We start from the raw sequence: 24,305 nt of genomic DNA on the forward strand, positions 1-24,305 counted from the left end.
GATGTACTTTCCCCTCTTACCATAATCAAGACTCAACCTTGGCTTGCCATCACTTCCAACACCAGCTCTGTTAGGGATCAGGCCTGGCTGATCTCAGCACAGACGAATATATAAATGACACATTAAAAAAAAAAAGAGTTGGCATAAAAATCAGCTGGGTAGCAACACTTTTAGTCTAAGTGTCGAAGGCAGCAGAGGCGGGGATCTTTGTGAGTTCCAAGTCTGCTTAATCTATCTAGCAGGTTCCTAGCCAGCCTGGGCTACATAGTGAGATCCTGTGGGTGTGGGGGGAGCACTAGGCACATGAGTTATCTAACTACGAGCCTGTGTGTAACACACAAGTCATATCTAAGGCGGAAAGATGGGAAAGTATAACAGGAAAAATCATACTGGTCAGACTTCTCTACCACACTCAGGAAACTTTAAGGGTAGTTACAAGGGCCCTCATTTTGTGGCTCAGCACGGCTTGATGAGAAATTTGATTGCTCTGAGGTAATATGTTTAACTCACCTTTTCTCCCACTCAGGGTTTTAAAGTTGACAAGACTAAGCTGCAGAGCATATGGAACCCATGGCAGCACAGGGATTTCCCAGTGGGCAGGTGTGCACGCAGCTTAGACAGGAGTCTCTTTGGAGGGAGGAAAAGCCCAGAGAATGTGGCAAGCTAGAGGTGCCAGGTGCACTATGGGAGGAAGACGTGTTTCTAGTTTCAAGGGGACTTTTCCAAACCAGTGTCTGAGTGACGGCCTTGGGGTGGTCAGTCTTTTGCCACAGAGTTTGTTTCAGGGACAGGTAGTCATCTTTCCACCAACAAATGGGAACAACAGCATTCTTCAAATTCACCCAGCCGAGAAGCATCAGACCAGGGAGGACTGGGCTGTGCCGGATAAAGGCACCAGGAATAACTTCAGTGGCTGGGCTGTTATTTCTGTAAGTGAAACTTGTGGGATAGCTACTGAGTTTAGGAACAGCTGAAAACCTTCGTAACTCAGAATCAAAGCACAGAGTTGGAGGGATGGAAAAAAACGCAAAGGGAGAAGTCACAGAAATGGAATCATTAATTTCTTAAACAAACACATTTCTAAAATACACCAAATAATGCAACCGGAGCCTTTTTAAATGTTCACCGCCAGGACAGTCTTTAAGAATCCCTGCTTTCCCATAACAAAGCAATGCTTTAAAGAAAACCCAAACATTCCAACCCAAAGCATGCTCAGAATGCACTATTAAATAATGGCTCCTTTTTGCTCAACACCAATATGGAAACATTAATTAATAGAAAACCCATTCAACTTCAGTCACTCCCTCTTCCAGGACAACTCCGTGATCTGAACTTGCACCTCTCAGAATCCACTCTGCAAATGTTAATGAAGACATGTGCAAGTGACATCCTGAACTTCTGGTTCTGCAATCCCTTCTAATTGCTGCCAAGGTCCACTGTGGGGGCACGTGAACATGATGTCCGCACTTCCAGAGAGGTCAGGTCACTGGAGCCATGTGAAGGATCTGACCCCACTGTGTGACCCAATGGAGGCTTCCAATGTTGTTTCTCATTAAGTTAAAATACTACTTGCATTTATGAATTTACCTGTAGTTTATGCTCCCGACTACCTACGCTTTTCCAAATTACAGGCATGTCATTTTAAAATGCCAGTAGTAGTAAAATAATTCCCTAGATGGAATATCATCTCACCAATATTTTCTGAAGTGTTTTACTCTTTTTCAACACAACAGGATATCTATGCTTACTATAAATAATTTTCTCTACAGCTGCCACACTGTAGTAATCAAGAAGTCACATGGCTTGTCAAAGGCTACATGATTACACATATATTCACCTTGTGAGACAGGGAACCATGAATTTCATTTACAAAGGTGATTCAGGAAGCTGCTGGACACAGTACCTTTCCAGACCTGACAGCTCTACTTGACGCTTCATTAGACCTCTTATCAGAACAAGAATGGTGATCTCTGTCGGGACCTTCCCGTGGCCAGTTAGACAGTGGCAACAAGTCTGTTTCCCCTGGTAATACCCTCACCAGTTCCCAGGAGCTGGGACTCATTACCCTGACTGAGGGAAGGAACTCAGTGATTTTCTGCCAGCAGACTGGGACTTCCCCTTCAGGGCATGTTGTGTGCATCCTAAGCACATCGGCTTTGATGAGCTCCTGGGGGCAAATCTAGAATACCTGCACACTTGTTTGGGATAACTGTGTTCGGTGGTGCCAATTTTCTAAACGTGATTTAGAGACTACCAAAGCTACGGTATTTATAATTCTGAAAGTGACACATCCCCAGAAATTCTCATTAATTGTCACCACGGTGGTTTCGCCTATGTTTAAGAAGCCATAATGACAATGGCAATAGACTTCCAACTACTCCTCCTTAAACAAACACCCCCAACACTTTAAAAAATAATGTAAGTTCTTCATTTGGCATGACTTTCCCAGAACTGAGAATGTCACGAGATCATGACACTGTACAACGGATATGTTCATTGTCTGGGCATATTGTGACTGTGAGTTGTACTGAGTTGTTTTAGGCAGGCACAGAACTACACACACTTCCTTTTAAAAAGCCTTTGCTCAAATATGTAATATAATCACCATGAGCTCATGCTAACAGGAACTCCAAAAGCTGGTTTCAAGTAAAATCCTAGGCCATTAAAGAAACGATGCAATGAACCTGCATTGTAACAAAAAACAGGCTTATGACCTCATTCTGTATGCAGAGATGAATCTAGGCTTATGATTGCCTAGTGACTGCTTCCAATGTCCATGAAGCGAAATTCCTGCACAGCCCAATTTTCCTGATGTGAGGTACGGTGGTGGTGAGACAAAGGAGATGACCACACAAGTCTCACTGGGAGGTTAAGTCCTGTTGAGTTTTCTCAGTTCTCCTATCTTACTAAGATCATCGTCCGTGCCCACGCACTCAGTACTTCAGTGTACACACGCTGATTGTTTAACAAGGTCTGTCCTACTGTGCTGCCCAAGAGGCAGGGGGTGTCACTAATTCTTATGGTGGGTACAAAGGAAAGACTGACATGAGAGCGCATCTACTCTGTAAGAGAGAACATTACCCTCTAAATGTATATTAGAAGATCATTTGGTTGGGTGATAAAAATAGGCTGTTACTAGGAATTTCATCCAGTCTAATATAGCAGGTCACAAATATAAACAACACAGCATATTTCAACAGAGACACACATTCCACATTCGTATTTTAGTATACGTCTTCCTAGTTTTGAAAAACAAGAGCATTAGACATATATTTCCAAATTGGGAAAATGCTACCTATTACAATTTATATCCTGCCTTTCCCTAATATCAGTGAAGGTGAACTGCCTCCAGCCCCAAATCTTGTAGTTATTCTATGAATATGTAGGTCTTTTTTTTTTTTTTTTTTTTTTTTTTTTTTGTTTTTGTTTTTTGTTTTTTTCGAGACAGGGTTTCTCTGCGTAGTTTTGCACCTTTCCTGGAGCTCACTTGGTAGCCCAGGCTGGCCTCGAACTCATAGCGATCCGCCTGCCTCTGCCTCCCGAGTGCTGGATTAAAGGCGTGCGCCACCACACGCCCGGCGAATATGTAGGTCTTGATGAGTGTTTATTTCCTTACTTATATCTAAACTGGTTAATGTTTTTTTATTAGTTTCTAAAAGCTTTTTTCTATATTAAGAATATTAATTCTATATTAAGAATATCAAACTTTTGCCATACTTTCTGAAAGTAACTGTTGACTTTCAATTTTACATGTAATACTATAAATTAAATATTTTCTAATCTCTGAATAATTTATACATATGTTGTTCTGTTTCTCAAGACAGGGTCTCACTATGTGGCTCTGGTTGTTCCTGAACTCACTTTGTAGATCAGGCTGGCTTTGAACTCACAGAGATCTACCTGTCCCTGTCTCCCAAGTGCTGGGACTAAAGGCATGAGCCACAACGTCTGGCTTTTGTGATACATTTTTTACACACAGGAAACTTTACTCCAAAAATATGATAAATATTTGCTAAAATGTTCTATATATTAAAAAGAACAAGCTGTGATCCAATAACATTCACTCATCTTTCCAAACCAGAAATACGTGGATTTCTACAAATCATCAACGAAGATGCTTGCTTCAAATCCAAAGCTGAAAAGCATTGTCTTCAGCCTCCTGAGCAGCACTGAATGATGGTAAATCAGGCCTGTTTCTAGCAAAATTTACAAGCAAACTCAGCTGTCTCTTTCCTAAGGAACCCTTCCTGCTGTACAGGGCTACCTCGGAACAGTATCGCCATTATTCCACCCAGGACTCATTCCTAATTTTCTCTTTTCTGGCAGCTGTTCTCTAACTTAGAAATAATGTGTGTCTTTGTCTGGAGTTCCTTTAAAAAAAAAAAAACAACAACTGTATATCCTAAATGTAGAAAAAAGCTCAATTTATTTCCCTTTGAAACCGGAGAAAATCAATAACACAAACCATATGTTAATTACGGGACATGGCGATAAATTACATATGAAGCTCTGTGAAACCCTGGTGGTGAAAGTGATGGACAAACCCGGGCAGGAAAGAGGTCCTTTCTCTGAGGGTGTGACCCCCGGAGGACACCAAAGTGCAAACACTTCTTAATTCATGCTGACGTAATTTGTATGTTACTTCCTTTCACTTTCCTAAGTGTTTTAATTAAGATCTTACAAAATGGATGAGAGATGCCCATCACAGATTGTTAGTATAGTGGCGACATTCAGAACAGATACAATCAAAGACAAAACCACTATTTATGTTCTCGTGTGTTGTTTATTTGGGTTCATACAGCTTTGCAATAACCTAGTCTGTCTTTAATATCTGGTTGAAATACACATGAAAGGGCTTGGGATTTAGACGATTTAGAAAGGACTGTGCCCCATGTAATAATTTTAATGGAGAAAATAAGAGTTATGAATATGTTTCGTGTATTTATGACCCCACATAGTGAACTGCCTTTTACAAAGCATCTTTGGGAGGAGGGTTACTGCTAGTCCACAAACCTATCTTTTTTTATGAGACCCAATCAACTATTTCCCCTCTACAGTCACCACCTCTTTTCTTTCCTCTTGGTTCTTCATCCCCCTGACCAGGAATACATTTTGAGAATAGGAAAGGATGAAAAGGAAAGAGGACCCACACCTATCGCTTTTAGAACATTTTCATTTCTGCAAACACTATAGGTCTCACCTGCGAGTGACCGTGACTTTTTCAGTCCAAGGTTTTAAATATTAACATGTGATATATCAGTGAGATGAAAAGGTCAGCAAGAAGTTCTTCAAGCATTCAGTTCACACTAACCATACTCACAGAGTATCTTACATGGAGGGTACCTGTTTCAGATCAGTATATATTGCACTAGGCACAGACTTAACCTTTAATGTTGCCATTCCCAAAACTCGATTCACAGCGAAACCTCTTCAGTCTCGCCACTCCCCATCTCTGCCATGTTCCTAGCTTAGCTTTCTAATCTGAACGTACTTCAGGAGAATGATTAAGAAAAAAATATTTTTGTCCCAAACAAGGAAAAGTGATTATCACAGGGACAGACAATACAAAACCAGCATGGTTACTAGTCACATTTGTTAGAGGCCTTGAGTCAAAATGGAGACAACTAGAGTCTAGGCACTCTTGCTTTCAAATGTACTTACATATATTTAACTATACTAATGTCATCATTAAAACCTGTGACAAACGGCTCACTTATGTTTCATATGGGTTTGGTTCCTTGCTAGGGGCAGTGGGGAATGGATGGACAAGAATTTCTTGATGAATTCTCTAGCAAGTCCAGTAATGGTTTTCTAACTCAAGACCACAGAGCTGTGAAAACATTAGTATGTACGACACAAAAAGCATCTTTCAAAGTCAAGTCATGATGTATCATGAATGCTGTTTTAGAAAGGTAGACTCCCGAGTGGGCTTAAGAAGCTTTAGTTAGGGGCTGGATGTGATGGCACACACCTTTCATCCCAGCACTTGGGAGGCAGAGGTTGAGGTTGAACTTTCTAGGAGTTCAGAGGTCAGACTGGGCTACATAGTGAGTACCAGACAGCCAGGGCTGTGTAGAGACCCTGTCTCAAAAAACAAACAAACAAACAAATAAAAGACTCTTTAATTAGGAAGTTTCATACTTCTAAGCATTCTTTAATTCTATCTCCTACTAGTCAATTGCTTTCTAACAGAACATCTGAAGGAATAAAATCTAGTGTTTTTAAACAACTCTCCCCCACACAGGCAGCTTCAGTTAGATGTCACACCTGACTTCACCTTAAATCCTTCCCTTTTACTGTTTCTTTTTGAACAAGGTCTTAAGAATTAAGCAGCCTAGGCTGGACTTGAACTCAACACTCCTCCTGCCTCCAATTCCTGAGCATTAGAATCACAAAGACAGCCACCAGGCAATCTGAAAAGCCTCCTAGTCTGGATCCATACAGGCCAAACAACACCAGGTTAGTCATCTCAGAACAAAAAGGAGATGCTCCCCATTGTCCCCTGTGCACATGGCACACTGCAGGGAGTCCTTCTTAAACCGTGGTGTCTATAGGGAATATCAGGGGTACTTTTTAGAATTCCCTCTGGGGGCTCATGTTTGGGAAAGGGGGGTCAGTTAGGGCAAGGTGGTGCAGGTGATCCAGGAGCCACACTTGAAGAGACAGCACAATAATGACACCTTGGAGAAATAGAACCACTGTGTATCCAAGCCGTCATCAACCCTGCATTATGAGGCAGTAACTGCTCTTTGCAAAACCTGTTGGGCATCAGGCACCCAAATCAAGCTGACTGCTGTATGGTAGTTGCCAGGGTTTTCTAAAACCTACAGAGTTCTGTGTGATTATTTCTAACTCAAGGGATTCTTTCCACTACTGAAGACTTTGAGTGCCACAGTGCATAGACACTTCAGCATGCAGTCCTTCATTATGTAGAGAAATCCAACTCAGAGGGACTTGTTCATGGAACCAATCTTTTTGGAGGACTCTGCTCCGAGGGTGATGATGGAGTGAGGACAGGCAGGACAGCAGTAGCTTCATGCTGGAGACTCTGACTGACTGGCACTGGGGGGTTGCAAGGCTCTCTTACCCAACCTTAGGGAAAGAACCTACTTATTCAACATATATTTACCAGAACCAATAATTACTTTCTTAACTGCTATAGAAAGACAGATTTTTCCTTCCTATATGTTTAGGAGTGAAGAATAAGATACCATATCACGTAAGGGGTGGGTCTGGGCCCTGCATACCTGTCACTAACTAAAAAACTCAGTGGCAAGAACACAGTAAGTTGTTAGCAACTGTGCCTTTCCAATTTTCAGATCCCTAATACAAAGGGTGCCTGAACTTCAGGGTAAAATATAAATAAACCAATGGATAATATGTAGGACAGCTTACTTAATAAGTTTAAAGGAATTTTTCTCTTCGAAGCTTCTACTTTTTATGGGAGAGACAGACAAATCCCTCCCATACAATGGTTAACATACAGAAAAGCAAGTTTTAAATTTAAAAATTATTGTAAAGTACTTGGTTGCCTGATTAATACAAGCTTCTGAAACATGAGAATGAGGTCTGAACGTACCAATTTCATCAGTAGGTTTCATCATAAAAATGGTGTAGCAGAAGTCCAAACAGTTTCTGCAATTCAAGTCAGTGTCATAGAAAAGAATATGTTTCCAGTTCCATGACGGATCAGTCACTGGTTTCATGTTTTATCCAGGCCAACCAACCAAATTCTTAGCCATGACAGAATCCCAGGGATCACACCCACCATAAAGCATTTTACTATGGAAGAGCAAAACAGATGTGGTGAGAGGTGACATTCTCTGGGCTTTTCTATTACATATTTTTTAAAAACCTACGCATTACAAAGCAGTTCCCTCACTGCTTTAAATAATTAAATTTAAAAATAAATTTAACTCTTATTTTTATTATTTACCTAGACATGTGTATGTGTCCTATCTGGCCTCCTGCTACCTCACATGGGTGCTGGGACCTGAACTCAGGTCCTCTGAAGGTGCTCTTAACCAGTAAGCCATTTCTCCAGCCCCCAGTTCCGTCACTTGTATCATGGGGATACTAAAGCACATTTCAAAGTCAATTACAAGATATGGACCTAGTAGAGTTGCAAACGCATGATTTCATGTTCTAGTTAGGATGTAGATTCTGGAAAACAGAGCTATGCCTTCAAATTTCTTCTACTTGCGAAAGATAACAAACACACATAAAAAAATAGCAGGTAACTTCAAGGACTATGAAGGAGGCAAAATAGCCTATGGTATAATATGATACACTGAAACTGATGTGGAGTCGTGGCTGAGATGGTCAGAGAGGCGATGACCTGTGAGATGCATAGCCCTCCAAACGGAATGAACAGTAAGTACACACGCTCGGAAGGCCAGTGGGACTAAGAACACGGGTGGAGTTGTGAGGCCTCAGATCACCAGGGTTGTTGACATCACTCTGTAGATCACAGGAAATCACTGGAGACAGGTTTTCAGGATGGGAGTCACCAAGTGTTACGTGTACTTTTAAAGACAAGTCTCTGTGACTGCTAACAGGAGGGAGGTCCACAAAAGGGCAGTGGCAGAAGTGAGACGCTGACTTAGCACTCTTGTCTAAGGGGTGTTGGGAAGCTGGATTGGGGGCTGTCTTTCGGAAATGACAAACAAGCGCGTACTGACGGACTAGCGAAGACTGGGAAGGAAAGCAAGGCATAGAGCTTTGATGCTTAGGTTTAAGGAAGGCTGAGCTTGAGGAGAGGATTTGTGTGTATACAGTGGGCTGCTGGTGGTGGTGCAGGTGTGTGTGTGTGCGCGCGCATGCGTGCGTGCATGCGTGTGCATGTGCGTGTGTAAGCTGGAGGGAAATTTTGGGTGTCATTCCTGAGGTGCCATCCACGTTTTCTTTTTGGAGACAGATCTCTCACCAGAACCTGCTCTCCAAATTATTCTAGGGAGCGAACAAAGCCCCGGGGACCCTCCTGTCTCTCGCCTGTCAAGCACTGGGATGACAAGTGCATGCTGCCACACCTGTGGCTTTTTTTGAGGGACCCTGAGGAGAGCACCCCAGTCCTCATGTTGGTGCAGCCAGCACTTGGCAGACTGGTTTTATCTGTCCAGCCCCTCGGCTACCATCCTGCTGAGGTCATTTCTGAATTTCCTGAGCTGGTGGCAGAGGTCAGGCTGGGCCGCACGACACCCCTGGAAATGAAGGTGTAGCTAAGGAAGACAAGGGCTATAATGCAACACACTCCTGTGTTTAAAGGAAATCACTGAGGAGCTTAAGAGCACTCAAGTGTAGACAGGAATACCTCCCTCTGAGCTGATCCTTCTGGTCGCCATGGGGACAGGCAGAGGTACATACTGCTGTAAACTTTCTAATGGGCTCTATCAACAGACTTGATGCCTGAGGTGAGGGAGCACTCTCTCAAGAGAGTCCAACTTACCTGCTATTTGCTTACTCTTAAGAGTCCTTTGTCTAGTTAATGAGTCAGCCTTTATTTTAATGGGTCTCACTGTACTTTCAGAAAGTGACTTTTTTTAAACATGTACTTCCTGTTTATGGGAGAAATCAAACAACCATATAATTTTGTTGTAGTTTCGAACTGGAGTATGATGTATTTGAATAATTCTATCTTCTTTCCATCCGTGTATTTTTAGCTACTACAAAGATGCAGAAATTTGCATCTGCACTTGTTTCTATGAGGATCCTTAAAATCTGAATGATCTGAAAATGTTCACCTTAAAAAAGCTTCTTGTGTTTCTGAAGTTTTCATTTGGAGTTAAAGATAGAAGGAGGAAGAACAGAGGGCAAGTTCTAGTAGGGGATGAAGGACGCACTAACAAGTTTACTTCTCTCTACACATTATCTGTGCTCATGAGTTTAGGAGTACAAATGATTGCGCCCGTTAAAGCTCACTCACCCTAGTTTCTTCCCGAACTTGGAACAGACTCACGACAATTGCAGGTCATCATTCCTGCCCTGATCAGTGGCCTGGCGCCAGCAGTGCTAATCTCAAAACCAACTTTCCTAACATAGGTCCTCATCAAGTCAGGGTGCCTTTTTGTGATGCTAGGCAAACTCTTGACCACTCAGGTTTATTCCCACTCCAGGAAGGAATTGTGAAGAACACTTGAGAAACAAATACACTGTAATTCATATGGTTTTTTCTATAAAGCATCATAAAAGTCTAGAGTGTGTATTAATAAATTAGATAAAGCACAGCAGTAGTCAATTCCATCAAATGCCACATTCATGTATACAGAAGGACAACAGGACTAACGTGAGTTTCTGGACTCCAGATGCAAAGACAGACGAAAGCTGGGCAAAGGCTGGGCAGCCCCAGGTCAACAGAGGCTAAGAGGAAGGCAGGTTAGCAGCGGCCTGGTGGGGTAGTCCCACGGGAGGAAGACTGGGGTGGAAGGCATGAAGGGGGAGGCTGGAGAGGTGCACAGAGTACTGAGTACCAAGAACAAAGTTAACTGGGAAGCTACCATGGATGCCCAACTTTAATTACAGCAAGTGTTGTTCTTAGTGAAGTGACTCTAAGTCGGGTCTATCTTAGAAGTAAAGTGCCGTGACTGACCTACGACGTCCCTTACACCAGAACGGGTATTACTGAAACTGTCATTTTGCTCATTGAAGGAAACTGAATCCAACAATATACTAGGCATCTTTCACATACACACTTAATTTTAAAACTTTAACTCTAAAAATAATTTGCATGAACAGGAGGGACAGCCCATGCTAAAAATCAGAGTCGAGTCAATTATTCTGGCCATGATAGTAAACTGAAAAACAATTTCAGTCCAAGAGCTTTCTCGTTATTGTGGAGAACTTGTTCTTTGAATTTCTTGCCTTGTTTTTGGGATCACCTTATTATGCAACATCTGCTCTGAATTTCAAATGTGATAAACAGAGTATGAGTGTTGGTGGCAGATGGCTAATGACCAGCAGTGACAGGGCATTCAAGCCTGCCTTGTTTTCTGAGAAGCGATATTTTCATGTTAATTTGTTCCGTGTCCTGCAAAGACAGGGCAAATCACCTGCTGTAATTCAGGCGAAGTGGAGACACCAGGAGCGTCCAGGGGCTGGGCTCGCTTCCTTTAGGAGAAGAGGAAGGTCTGGGAGACTTTCACTTGCAGCCCCGGGACCTGCCACTTTGTATGACAAGCAGAAAAAGATGAATCAGCCTCGGGCATTCCATCCTGACATCAGAGCCATGTTTACTCCAAGTAGATATTAGTCACAAAACAGATGATTTCCCAGAGGCAGAAAGCAGGTGCTATCAAGAGTGTGTGTTGGTCTCTGAAGTCTGGGTTTTGTAAAATAAACCTAATAGTACATTTTATCGCTTACTGAAAACAGTAAAACCAATAGAGTCTCCAAGAAACATTCAACTGAAGATAAAAGAAATCTAATTCAGTGAGAAAATTACCCACACAGACATACACTTTGAGCTTTTTTTTTTTCTCTCCAGCTCCATAGAATTCATTTATCATAGGATACATGGACATAATTTTTATTCCATGACTTCGTGAGACAATGTGGTCTTGAGCTCAAAGAACCTGTCCTGGTTGAGAGGCTACTGCTCTGTGTGTTTCTTTTCATGAAATGATACCCTCCATTGATTAACAGGCTGCAGCGGCAGAATGTCCAAGGAATAACATTAGGTACGTTTTCAAGGAGTTTGTAAGGTAGCCGAAGACGCTGGGCCAGTTCCTAGGCAAGCTGATTTGCAGCCAAGTGCAAGTGTCCTGGAAGTGGTTCCGTGTAAGAACAGCACTGGGACTGCTCTGGGAAAGACCACCTCACAGAGGACCCCCTCAGTACTCGCCATATGGCTCCCTTTCCTCCGAAGGACGAAGGAAGATGCTGAATGAACTCTTTGACACGTCTTTTGACCCTTGTCATTTAGTGGCAGATGGATGCATGGAGATGAGAGGTGAAGGTGGAACTCAGCTCCACAACTGAACGGATTCGAAGAGAGCAGTCTGAATTCGAAAAGGAAAGCCAGCCATGTCAACAGGTCACATCAGGCTACGTGTTGGTTTCGCAGTACAGCAGTGAACAAGCTTCCTATGCACATGTCACCACCAGACAGGAACAGATGGACCGAAAGAACATCACAACAACACCTTCAAGGTGAGCTTCACACATCAGTCTAATGCTTTTTTGTCTTAGAACATTTACCTAAAAATTTTACTTTGAAAATGTTGGAAAGAACAGTCTCTTACAGTTTTTATTATTGTTTATTACTACTACAGCTTTTCAGAGGTGATGTTCAGCTTAGGCATAGCCTGGGACTTCCTTTATTCAAGGTGGATGAGAGGACCACGCAGGAATGGAAGGACATCCCCCACAAACTGACCAAATACCAACACGAACAACTTCATGATTTTTTCAAAACAAATATCATTCAAATATCTGAAAAACTGTTCTCAGAGAGACATTAATTAATAAGTCCTCCACCTGTTGTTTTCTAACAAAGATGTTGATTAAGTGATAAAGATTTTATCCCTGTCCAGATACAATGAAATATTCTCGTTTTATCCAGCCCTGCCATCTTATTACAGTTAGTACCCCAATAAGCACTGGGATCCTTTGGTAACAGACGGCAAACTAACAGGTGAGCACGTCATGAGAACATCCTGGAAGACAGATGATGAAAGACAAAGACCTTAACCTCAGTCATCTTACACGATCATCTCATTATCTTGTCTGTTTAAATCTATTCATGTTAAAACTTTCCAGATTACAATGACTTTGATAACATAGCATGTTTCAATGCAAGTAAGATGATGTACATGTAATGTAAAGTATCTCCAACCTTCTAGCTGCTTTGACTACTTCAGAGAACACCTCCTCCGTTCCACATGCATTGAGCCCAAGACCTAGGTGAGGTTTTTCTGTTCGTACTTGAAAATGCCCCACACTATCAAATAATCACTGAAAAGGTTTGCAATGTGCTTTAGTGACAGACTCCCTCTCCCTCTCTCAGCTTTTTGAGACAGGATTTCTCTGTGTAGCTTTGGAGCCTGTCCTGGAACTTACTCGCTCTGTAGACCAGGCTGGCCTTGAACTCATAGAGATCCGCCTACCTCTGCCTCCTGAGTGCTAGGATTAAAGGTGTGGGCCACCACGCCCGGCCTCTCTCTCTTTTAAATGTGCATTTCATCTCATTTTGGAAAGCCTGAGAGTAGGGTCATTTTGCGTCTGCTAAGTAAGTGCTCACTGTAGAAACTTCCTAAATACAGTAAACACTGAACAAATAGTGTCTCAGTACATTTAAAAAAGTCTTTTTCCATAGAACAGTCTATAGAAAGAATCCATTTTGTGTTCCCAATAAACTGTTCAACATAATAACACTCACTAGTTCAAGGAGAGATTTGGCATAAATACATCTTCTGTACAACAAAATATTTCTGTTCTCCAGTTCCATGCTTGAAAACATCAACAACAATGCAGTAATCTGCATACCAATTCCTAAAATTAAATCAATTACCAAAACAAAAGATACAAGTGCCTAGCAAAAGTATTGTATCAATTATACCTTTAACCAACTACCCATTTAATGATTGTATAAGCTCCTAAATAATTACCCATAATTTTTAAAACTAATTTTTATATCCATCGCTTTTCTTCACACTGTGATAAAAACACCTTACAGGACACATTGGGGACGAGGAATTTATTTTGTCTCATGGTTGAGAGGATGCACTCCAGTGTGATGGGGAAGTCACCGTCGTGGAATCGAGAGTCATGGAGACAAGCAGCTTTATGGGGAATGTGTCAGCAGCCTGTTCACATCTGCCTGACCCGGCAGTGAGCAGTCTGGGCAGGAAGTGGGGCTGAGCTACAACCCAGAAGGCCTGCAGTCCAAAGACCCACTTCCTCCAGCGGGCTCATTCTCCTAAGTGTTCCAACCAGCTAGGGAAGGAATGGACAGACATATGAGGCTATAAGGTATATTTTTATATTCACATCATAACACCCTTATCAAACCATTGCAACACTCAGGATTAGAAAGATATTAATTAATAAAAACAAAAAGTCGATCAATTCAGACCTATTCTTTAAAATTAAGGATGAAAACAAGAATATTTTAGTTACTTGTTACAGTTAGCCAAAGACTTTTGTCTTTATATACAAATTACTTTCATTTGATCATGGTTATACGCCATTTTGAAAACACTAACCATATTCTTAACCATACGTCATTAATTCTAATCTATAGGCCTGGCCCCCAACCTCACTTCTATCAACTACTCTAGAGAAGAACTAATTCTGACGGCGGTAGAGACTGTTCAGCTTCCAGGAGAATCTCATCTTCTGGTAACCAACATTCCGGCACGCGTGCACTCGCACGCACGCACGCACGCACGCATGCACGCACGCACGCACACACACATCCTGGCACTCCCCAACTCTGGCAACTACAGTCACACTCACTTCTCTTCCTGTTATGTTTGACCTTCCATACACATCCAGGAATCTCCCAGACCCATTTCATTTCTACTACTGTCTGACCAAGCTTTGCCTCTAGTGAACTACTCTGGCTTATCAAACGTTTTAATTATAAAAAACCTTCTGCAAACAACTTCACTTATCACCCTCTGATATCTTAGGAGAAAATGTGAAACTCAAAAAAAAAAATCCTATGGAGCTGGCAGTGTGGTCTATAAATATATGGTTACTTTGTTTTGATATTTTAAAAGGTATCATGGAATAACTGATAGAAGATCACACCAGAAAAAGCCAATTAACATTTGTGTTTAAATGTACTGATTGAAATAATTATGTCTGGAGGAAGCCTGGCAACATGTCTTATTTATCATGTTCTTAAGTATACAAAATGAATATGGCAGTCAGTACACATGGATAAGTAGATAAGATACACATATAAATAATCACAAGGGTAGAAAATATAAGGAAGAAGGGGAGTGCGCAACAACTTCTAAGGCAAATGAGACATATCCACTGTGAGAGGGATCATACACATCTAGGTGGACCCAGAAAGGACTAACAGACGCTCCATGGGCAGGAGGGCCCCTGAGGTGGGAGTCAGACCACGTGAGAAAACTGTCATCTGTTCGATGTGGTCAGAAAACAGTCAGCCAAAAGGACTAGCCCCTGCTGCGCAGGCACGACGTGAGTTTTTGGATCAAGTACATAAAGAAAAGAAATGGAGTCATGGGAATGGAATACAGTACCAGACGAAGAAGGTGCAGACGGGAGAGCCAAGAATGGGTGATCAGAAAGCCTCCATTTAGAGGGTTTTCACAGCCTTCAAACTGAGCACAAAGAAATGGAACTACCACTATGTATCACAATCTTTAATGAAAGCAAGATGGGAAAAGCAGAACTCTTACTAGCCTAAGCCCAAATGGATAATCGTTTATTATGCTGCAGTCTACATGGATCAGTATCTGGAAATATCATCTAGTCATCACTCAAAAGACATTTCTTCCTCTGTGGAGATGGGCACAGATTCAACAGATGAACTGAAAACAGAGTTAAGCAAAGTGACAGGCTAGACCATTAAGTCCTTTTGAGTAGCTTTCCCATTAGACTTAAAGAATTTGTCTGTAATCAATATACTTCCTAGCTTGTTGACCATGAAGGGCAGAAAGCATGTCTTAATCACCTCTGAATACCAAGATTACTACTTGCCATTTAGACTAAAAAGCAAACAAAATCTATGAATTGGATAAACAAAACAAAAAAATTGGGCAATGAATATGCCTCAGAATCAGCATATAATTATAATACATAATGTGCCTTTGAGTGACATTTAAAATTATGTATCTTAAAGAATATGAACTACCAGGATAGACTGAGCTGTATCTGGTACACCATACTTCATAAGATTAGGGCCAGATAATACACAAATAAGTGATTTTAAAGAATTTTAATGTGCATTAAAACTAAAAGCTTTTTAAAAAATTCACCCTAAAATTAAATTGGACTGCAATCCCACTCTTTGAAGATCCTACTTAGTAGATGGGCTAGATGATTTTCCATTCTTTGAACATTTTACTTAGTTGACATTCTGAGCTGTGTATTACGTTTCAAAAACACAAATTCTGGCAGTTTTCACATGAAAGAATGTTAGTGTTGAGTAAGCTGTGACAGAGACTAGTCTGACAAGACAGAAGGGTGATTCTTGGTACCTTTATGGTTTCTGTGGGTACTCCAGGCTCCGAACTTTATCCAAGTAAGTGGTCAAGTCTTGATCAACATGCTCAAAGACCAGTGTAAGTTTGGTCTCTCTGTCTGTTCGTGACACTGTGCACACATCAAACAACCTAGAAGGGAAAAAACCAACCAGAATGAGTAGGTGCAAATAAGCCAAGTAGTAACCCACGTATCTTTCGTGCACCCCTTGATTCCACACAGTTGGGAGCACGCCTTGTGATCAGACATAATGGGATCTGCTGTTTTCGTACCCATCTCAAAGTTCAGCAGAGGAGCTGTGCAAACCAGAATGTCCAAGTATCGGTCACAAAGCAACATGACTGAAGGTCAAAAATGTATGCGCAGAGTGTTTTAACAAAGCCTTTATACAGAACTTGTTGGTGGAAATGGCTTTAACAACTTGCAACCGGACAAAATAATTCTAACGATTCTCAGCTCACAGGCTGAGAAAATTAGAGGCCAGTTAAGCGTCTCTGGAGATAGTGGACTCTGCAAAAAGTTTCCTAGAACAACCATGGCTGTGAAAACAACTAGGATGGACTATGGAGAAACGTTTCAAAGACAGACTCCTTACCCTGGCGAGCCAAATTATTACCCTAGGAATGGCATAAATTCTTCATTAGTTTTAACATTCCAACTCCCATGTAGAATCACACCGTAAAAAATTAAGGCTTTATTATTTATTTAATCTAACTGACAGAAAATAACTGCATGTATTCATGGGATTCCATGCAATGTTTTGATACACTGGGAAACTACTGTACAGAATAGGGACTTAACAAATAATGAGCTATATACACTCCAAAACTGTTCAAAGTATGGATTTCAAATTATTTACAGAAATCATAAAAAAAAGACTAAGAATATGTTAAGACGGTGCTGCTAAATAACTTGATTATCATGCAAACACTGTGAAAATTGAAAGAGGAATACACTGGAAAACTAATAAAAACACAGGTAAACAAATAGTACAGAGAGAGCCTTCCGTGATCCAGAGAACCTTCAAGCCCGAGGGCAGAAAGTCCTGTAGCTGGCACACTGTCCCATGTGCTACAGTCTCACCAAGCTGTCTAAAGAATTAAAAAAGCCATCCATAAAGAAGCTGTAAGGAAACTTCTGGAGAGGAATGTAATATAAATAAGAGGAAATGCATAAAATGTCATTCATATTACATTTTCATTTTAAAAACTGAAAAACCTGTCCAAGAAATTGTGTGTATACACAGTCCCCCTACTAAAATTATGGGTTCACTGCTTTGGTTCAATCTGGACGCTACTTTTATTAAATTTTCAAGGCCTATTGGTTGACTGGGCCACACTACTGTATTTCTGGGGTATATGGGCTTCAAATTTGGTACTTCTTTCTGAATCTACACTAAATTTTAACAACATCTATAGAATACTGTAACCAGTCTTAATCTATAAGAAATTGTGTAAAACCTACACTATGAAGGGCTTTGGGGAGTCTATCAAAATGGCTCTCTGAACTTGATAGTTTGACCATTTGCACATAAGCTGCTTTGAGCCACCTTATACTATTAACCACATCTTTCAACTACGTCTTCTCAAAGGAAAGAAAAGAGTTGCAAAATCAACAAGCTTCTTTGTATCTGATGTCTCTGTCTTTGCAAGAAGACTACAGTGAACACGGAGTGGGATGTAATGAAATCAAATACAAATGCTAGAGTTGGGCCACAACATATCCATTACAATTGGGCTCCTCAAGCATCACTTTAAAAATGGTTCCTGTTATAACTAAGATATTCCTCAATGAAAAGTGCATTGCTCATCACTTGCCTGAGTTAATAAACAGCTTCAGTTCTTATTAAATGGGTATCTCTCCCCCATCTCTCCCCCCCTCTCTTTCTCTGTGTGTGTGTCTGCTATTAATTTTCAGAAGAAAAAAATCATGATGGGGACATAACACAGTTGAGCCAAAAGGTCACCTGTTCCCCAAACCGTTGTCTTAGAAATTACCTAACAGCTCTGGCAGTATGCAATATTGCTTAATCACACTGAAACCGTTTCCAAGACTCTTGTATGACACAATTCATGAAAAACATCTAACCACTCAAGCTGCTTTTCATTATAAATACTTCGTTCTTCAAAATATTAATGTCTGATAATGTCACCTAAGGTACCTTGGCTCCACGCTGAGGATACAGAAGAAGATAGGGAGAGGTGAGCTTAATGAAGCCACTGCTACTTGCCTTAAATGATAAATGTGGGGAAAAAATTTTAAGTGGAATGAATTTAAACAGACACGACAATGCATACAGCAGAACGTTATTTGCAGCTCATGTATGTAAGTATTTGCCTTCAGGAATATGTGTGTCATGTGTACTTGGGGCCTTTGGAGGTAGGTGGCTTCAGATGCCCCTACAACAGGAGTTACAGATGGCTGTGGGCCAGCATAAGGGTGCTAGGAACGGAAGCCCCGTCCTCTGCAAGAGCAACAAATGCTCGGGCTGCTAAGCCATCTCTCCAGCCGTCTGTGGATTTTTATGCATGTACTTATACACTGTGAGCTATAAAAATGAGGTGTTATGTATAAGTTGCTCATCCAGGTTCACGAAGACATTACTTTAAACGTTCAGTGTGTTAGTCTGGAGAGTAGAGGCTATCACACTCCCCTTAGAAATTCATAATTCACATCAAAGAGATAAGCAATAGGCTCCTCACTTCCAGCCTCCAGTGCCAGCCATCAGCAAGTTATAGATCAGCAGCTCTCAACCTGTGGGTCATGACTCTTGGGGTCGAATGAACCGTTCACAGGGGTTGCACCGTCAGTCAGACATCCTGTGTATCAGACACACTATAATTCATAACTGTATCAAAATTATGATATGAAGTGGCAATGGACATACTTTTATTGTTGGAGTCACTACAACAAGAGGAACTGCATTAAATGGTCGAAGCGTTAGGAAGGTCGAGAACCACTGTTACAGATGGACCACTTCAAAGACATTTAGAGAAATACTGCTCTTCACTCTAATACAAAGCTGCTATAACAGTTTAGTAAACATTAGACTAAAAGTTAATAGTTGCCTTAATCGTAATGGATAGAAAATACATTTTCAGCCAATAGTTGTGGATATTAATTTGGAAATTCTAGAACATAATACTCATGATGTCTTTTTACCTATGGATCCCTCTAAAATTACTCCAAATCAAACAGTAGTCATTTGGTAGACAAAACACAACAGGTATTTCCATACAGTAAGTAAGTTTCACAGAACTCAATTAAAATAAATCAAGGCCTCTGGCTGAACTGTAATCTATTTGTATAGGTCTGTAATCTATTTGTATAAATCAATGAGGAATGTCCCAGACTGCCTATATCCCCTAGACTTACAAAACCAAAGAGTAAGACAGGCCTGAGCATTTGAACATAAACACTGGGAAATAACTTCCACTGCATGATTTCTTAACGTTAGCCAACATTTATGACTTTCTAAAATATTCAGTAAGCTAATAAAAATAGCATTTCAATGACGTCATGACTACATTTTCATAGGAAGAATGTAACCACACTGTATTGACCATGACCTTCGGAGGGAAACCGCCATTCAGTATTTATCACCGACTTGTACCGTGTGGTCTGAGTAAACATCCATTCAAAGAGTGAGGATGAGGGGAGATGGCTGGCAGATCAGCGTGGGTCTACTGCTCTGGCAGAAGATCCAGGTTCGGCTCCCAGCACCTGCATGGCAGCTCACAATTGCCTAAAATTACAGTTCCAGGAGATCTGACACCCTCTTCTGCTCTATAAGGGCGCCTGCACACACATGGTGCATAAACTCATGAAAGGACACACACAGATAATAAATACTTTTTTTTCCCAAAAGTAGACATGAGAAGTGGCTCTCAGTATTTATTGAGGCTATGCATGCAGTTTGGCAGAGAGAGCAGTCCAAAATCTAGGCTGTTGTCAATTCCCAGTGAAGCCAGCCAACCCCTAACTATTCCAACCAAGTGAGCTACTTCTCTTGCTGTCTTGGGTCCTGGCCTCCAGGGCAGGGCAGACAACAAGCCGAGTCCAGCACGGCACTCAGATGTCCTGCTGTCCTGTGATGTAATCTTTCTAACAAAACATTGCCCAAATTGAGTCTGCATCCTACCCATTGTAATTCTTAATGGCTGCTTCCCGTTCACGGTCTCAATTTAACTTGCTGCTCAGAACCTACACACAGGCAAGCTGCCTTCGGCTAACGGATGAGACTGCATCCAGTAGTTTTGGGATTTCCAAAGTTTACGATTTACAAACATCTCCTAAACAACGAGCCTTGTAAACACAATGTCTGCCTCTCTATTGTGGTTATAATAAAAGGGAAATCTGTATTATTTGCTGTGATTACACCATGACCCAAAGCAGGAAGTTCTAAGAGGGCCTTTTTCCTGTCAGGTTTCCCTGACCCCGCACACTCTTCATTGTTTGGATACCAAATAGTTCTGGAGCTGAGCGCTGTCCGCCACAGCTGCCTAAGGGACATAACAAATTCTCATTTGAACTAGAGCCAGAACTTGAAATGGAGACAGTTTTTTCCCCGGTATCTAATCTGGAAAGTCCATGAAGTACATTTGGTGGGCGCAGCACAAGTGCGCACTAAATCAACGTTCACTTATCTCACTGCCCCACACTACTATGCAGTGGCTACGTGGCTTCTTTGCTCCAGAAATACAGACTGGATATGCAATGTTCACCATCAACACAAAAATGACAAACTCTAGAAGCATTTGCCACCAACAGCACAGAGCATGATGCTAAAGGTGATCACATTTTGCAGCTTCTCCAAAATGTGCATCAGTACTTACCACATGCAGTGCCATACTCAGTCTCAGTTTCTGACAGACGGGGGGGGGGGGTGGGGTGGGGGTGGGTGGTAGGGGGGTGGGGGTGGGGCAGGGAAAGCACGTGATAAACGCTGTGCAGCGACAGCTGATCAGGGATGATGGACAGAAGCCCGAGAATTGGCCCAGGAAGAACGAGAGGAAAATCCCTCTTATGCTAGCATTACCATACCGGCGAGGCGTAAGCCTGCACCGCCTGGCAGCTGCCCTCACCACTAGGTCCTCCTACCACAGAATGCAGCTAATGAGAACAATGGCTGGAGATTTCAGGGGACCTTTTTTAAATACCGAAGCCTCTTTGGTCTGATCTACTTTCTACATCTGGAAAAGTTACCTGAGTCAGTGAAGTCCTTTCTGAATTTGAATTGGGATTTTACTACTTACAGGGGGAAAAAAAAGTTCTAACCCCTGGTAAATCATGTATGGGGCTTACACTCAGGACTCACTTGAAATAACGCACAATAAATTGTAATTCTAAAAGAAATAGTCACAAGACATTTATAAATATTTTGAAATTACTGACTTCAGCACATCAATATCTGACTTTAAATGCATCCTATGCAGTAAACAAAGTGAGTTAAGTTCCTGCACATAAGTACCACTACTGTCCTCTGTGCCACAGCTCTGCTTGGGGTTGGGTAGCTAACTGTGTTATACTATAATGTTTCTTTTAAAATTGTTGTTTTTGAATTGCCGATGGGCTTTGTAAAAAGTCTTTAAATGAATTCTGGATGGGGATTAGGACAGAATCTCAAAATACTTTTGAAGTGACCTCATCCAAAAATGTTTTTTTTCATTTTGCACTATATATGTATTTATTCAAAATGGTTTCTCAGCATTGACAATTAGAAAATTAGAACAAGCTGGGCAGTAGTGGTGCACACCTTTAATCCCAGCACTCGGGAGCAGAGGCAGGAGGATCTCTGTGAGTTCAAGGCCAGCCTGGTCTACAGAGTAGATCCAGGAAAGATACAAAACTACACAGAGAGACCCTGTCTCAAAAAAAAAAAAAAAAAAAAATCAGAACATTGATCGCCTCTGGAAAGCACTGAATATGCTCTTTTATATCACATGTTCAGCCAATATTTAATTTTATAAAATTAACAAGCCCATCCACTTCATTAAAATACATAAGTACATATTCAGTTTCATCTTCAATAAATGATAAACTATATAATCTCAGAAAACTGTTTCAGAGTATAATTGTTTGATTTATTATCAGTACATTTCATTTACATACCTATTTTAGATACCAATATACTTGGGTTGTGGAAAATTTCATTGGAAGAAAGGGTCCAGGAGTGGAAAGAGTTTTCGAAAGCACTGCTCTCCATAACTGACTAGACTTCTGACTTAATGGGAGACTATTCACTGTCAGTGATTTTCTCCTCCAGCAGCCTGTCGACAGGGCAGGAGCAGTTGATGGACGCACACCTGATTGATGAGTTCTCTAAGCGGCTTTGTGACTTCCTGAAAGAATTCCTGTTGGAGGCCCAGGGCTGTAGAGCTTGCTTCCCGTGTAAGGAACTGTATGATTGTCAGCACGCTATGAACAGGACATGCTGACACACACCTGTCATCTCACACACAGAAGGGGAAGGTCAGGGCCGTCGTCAACTACATAGTGAGTTCAAAGCCAATGTGAGACAGTCTCAAGAAACAAATTCCTATTTGAGGATCCTGATCAGAGCAGAGGCATTTTTATGACGCAGGAGGGACACGGGAGAAGAGACGGTCAGTCCCACTCATCACTAACAGGAATAAGCAACCCAGAACAGAAAAGGAGAGGAGGAAGACAGAGGTATTAAAAATAATAAAAAGCTATATTGTTAATCAATTCAGGTTGAGCAGCATGTGCTTCTAAACCCACAATTAAACAACCCCTTTCCTATTAGCAAAACTTGAGGTCAGGGAAAGCCCTATGCAAATCTAACAAGGGAGGGCGAAGTCAGCATCCTCTGGGTCCTTCACCACTGGAGTCCCACAGCTGTACAGTGTCCACAGCAAGCTCACAGTTCATCTCCGGCCTTTGGGGTTAAAGCAATCCACTTTCGGCTTCTTCTCACACGCACCTGGCAACTGTGGTTCTGTGAGTTAGTATTTTTTTGACCAAAGAATGTTTCACGATGAACTGGAATCCCTGAAATGGGCAAGTTTACAAGATGTGCTTTGCACTACAGTAAATACTGAAAAGAAAGCAAACAGTCGAATACTCTGTGTATGGAAACATTCCTGAAAATGACTAGTAACAACTGGGGTGACTAAAGTTAGATCACAATAAGCTACAGGGATGGGTCATGGGTCGGTGGGCAGATGGGATCCTGGGACGCCTATGTCTTGCTTCCCTCACATTAAAAAAGAACTCTTCAAATGAGTGTAGAGTAACAGAACTCAGGTAGCTTCACTGCCCTCCAGCATGCTCTAGCGGCATTCTCCCATGGTCAAATACAACTATCCAAACCGGCTTGAACCAGAGGCAGAAAACCAATGAGGCTGCAATCTCACGTTAAGTTAACTGCCACGTTATTTTGTGGGAAAAAGGAAAATGGTAATTTAGAGTGGAAACAAGAAAGCTCACAGAACCCTATTTTCTGTTTTGTTGGGAAGACAAAAGTAACAGGACTAAAAGTTCTGAGTCTCCTCAGATATGGATCATTATCTCCACAAACCTGAGGGGGGAGAGGGAGGAAAGAGGAAGGGGAGAGAGGGAGGGAGGGAGAGAGAGGCATCTAAGCAACGAGGATTGATAAATTTTGCTGAGTCTAGAACCAATGCTTAAGGGTTCTGAAATTCTAAAGGAACATAAAGCTGACTCTGTCAAAAGGAGAAACTTGCCGACTGTGAAAACTGCGGACTACCTGGGTTGAGATTTGAACAGAGACTAATTCACCAACCCCAGCTACAGCTTCTCCTCACCCTCTTACCTCCTGAAGTCTCTATCAGGCATGGCCACCTTTTCAGCCTATACCAGGCTCCTCAAACGACTGTTAACTTCAGTCACGCAAAACATCCGGGTCACAATTTAAAGGCCTAAAGCTAGCAAACAACTTGGGGAACCCCAAACCCATGGCATCTGGGGAGAAGGGGTCCCCAATCCAAGATAATACGAGCAAGTGAGAGCACAGAGCAGCTAACTTTAGCAGCCTGAACTGGAAGCACCTGATGGTTTCCCCTCTCCAATACATCCAGTGAGCATCTGGCTCCCAGTAAGTACTCAGGAAATGGCTACTGAAAGGATGCAAGTTTCAAAATGATAGC

General features: G+C 41.6%; 1 pseudogene; it reads right to left on the bottom strand.

The window, feature by feature from the left end:
• Positions 1–24,305, bottom strand: part of LOC114693480 — a 96,827-nt pseudogene that overhangs the window by 22,912 nt on the left and 49,610 nt on the right.

This window comes from Peromyscus leucopus, unplaced genomic scaffold, assembly GCF_004664715.2.
Source record: "Peromyscus leucopus breed LL Stock unplaced genomic scaffold, UCI_PerLeu_2.1 scaffold_234, whole genome shotgun sequence".
Lineage (NCBI taxonomy): Eukaryota > Metazoa > Chordata > Mammalia > Rodentia > Cricetidae > Peromyscus > Peromyscus leucopus.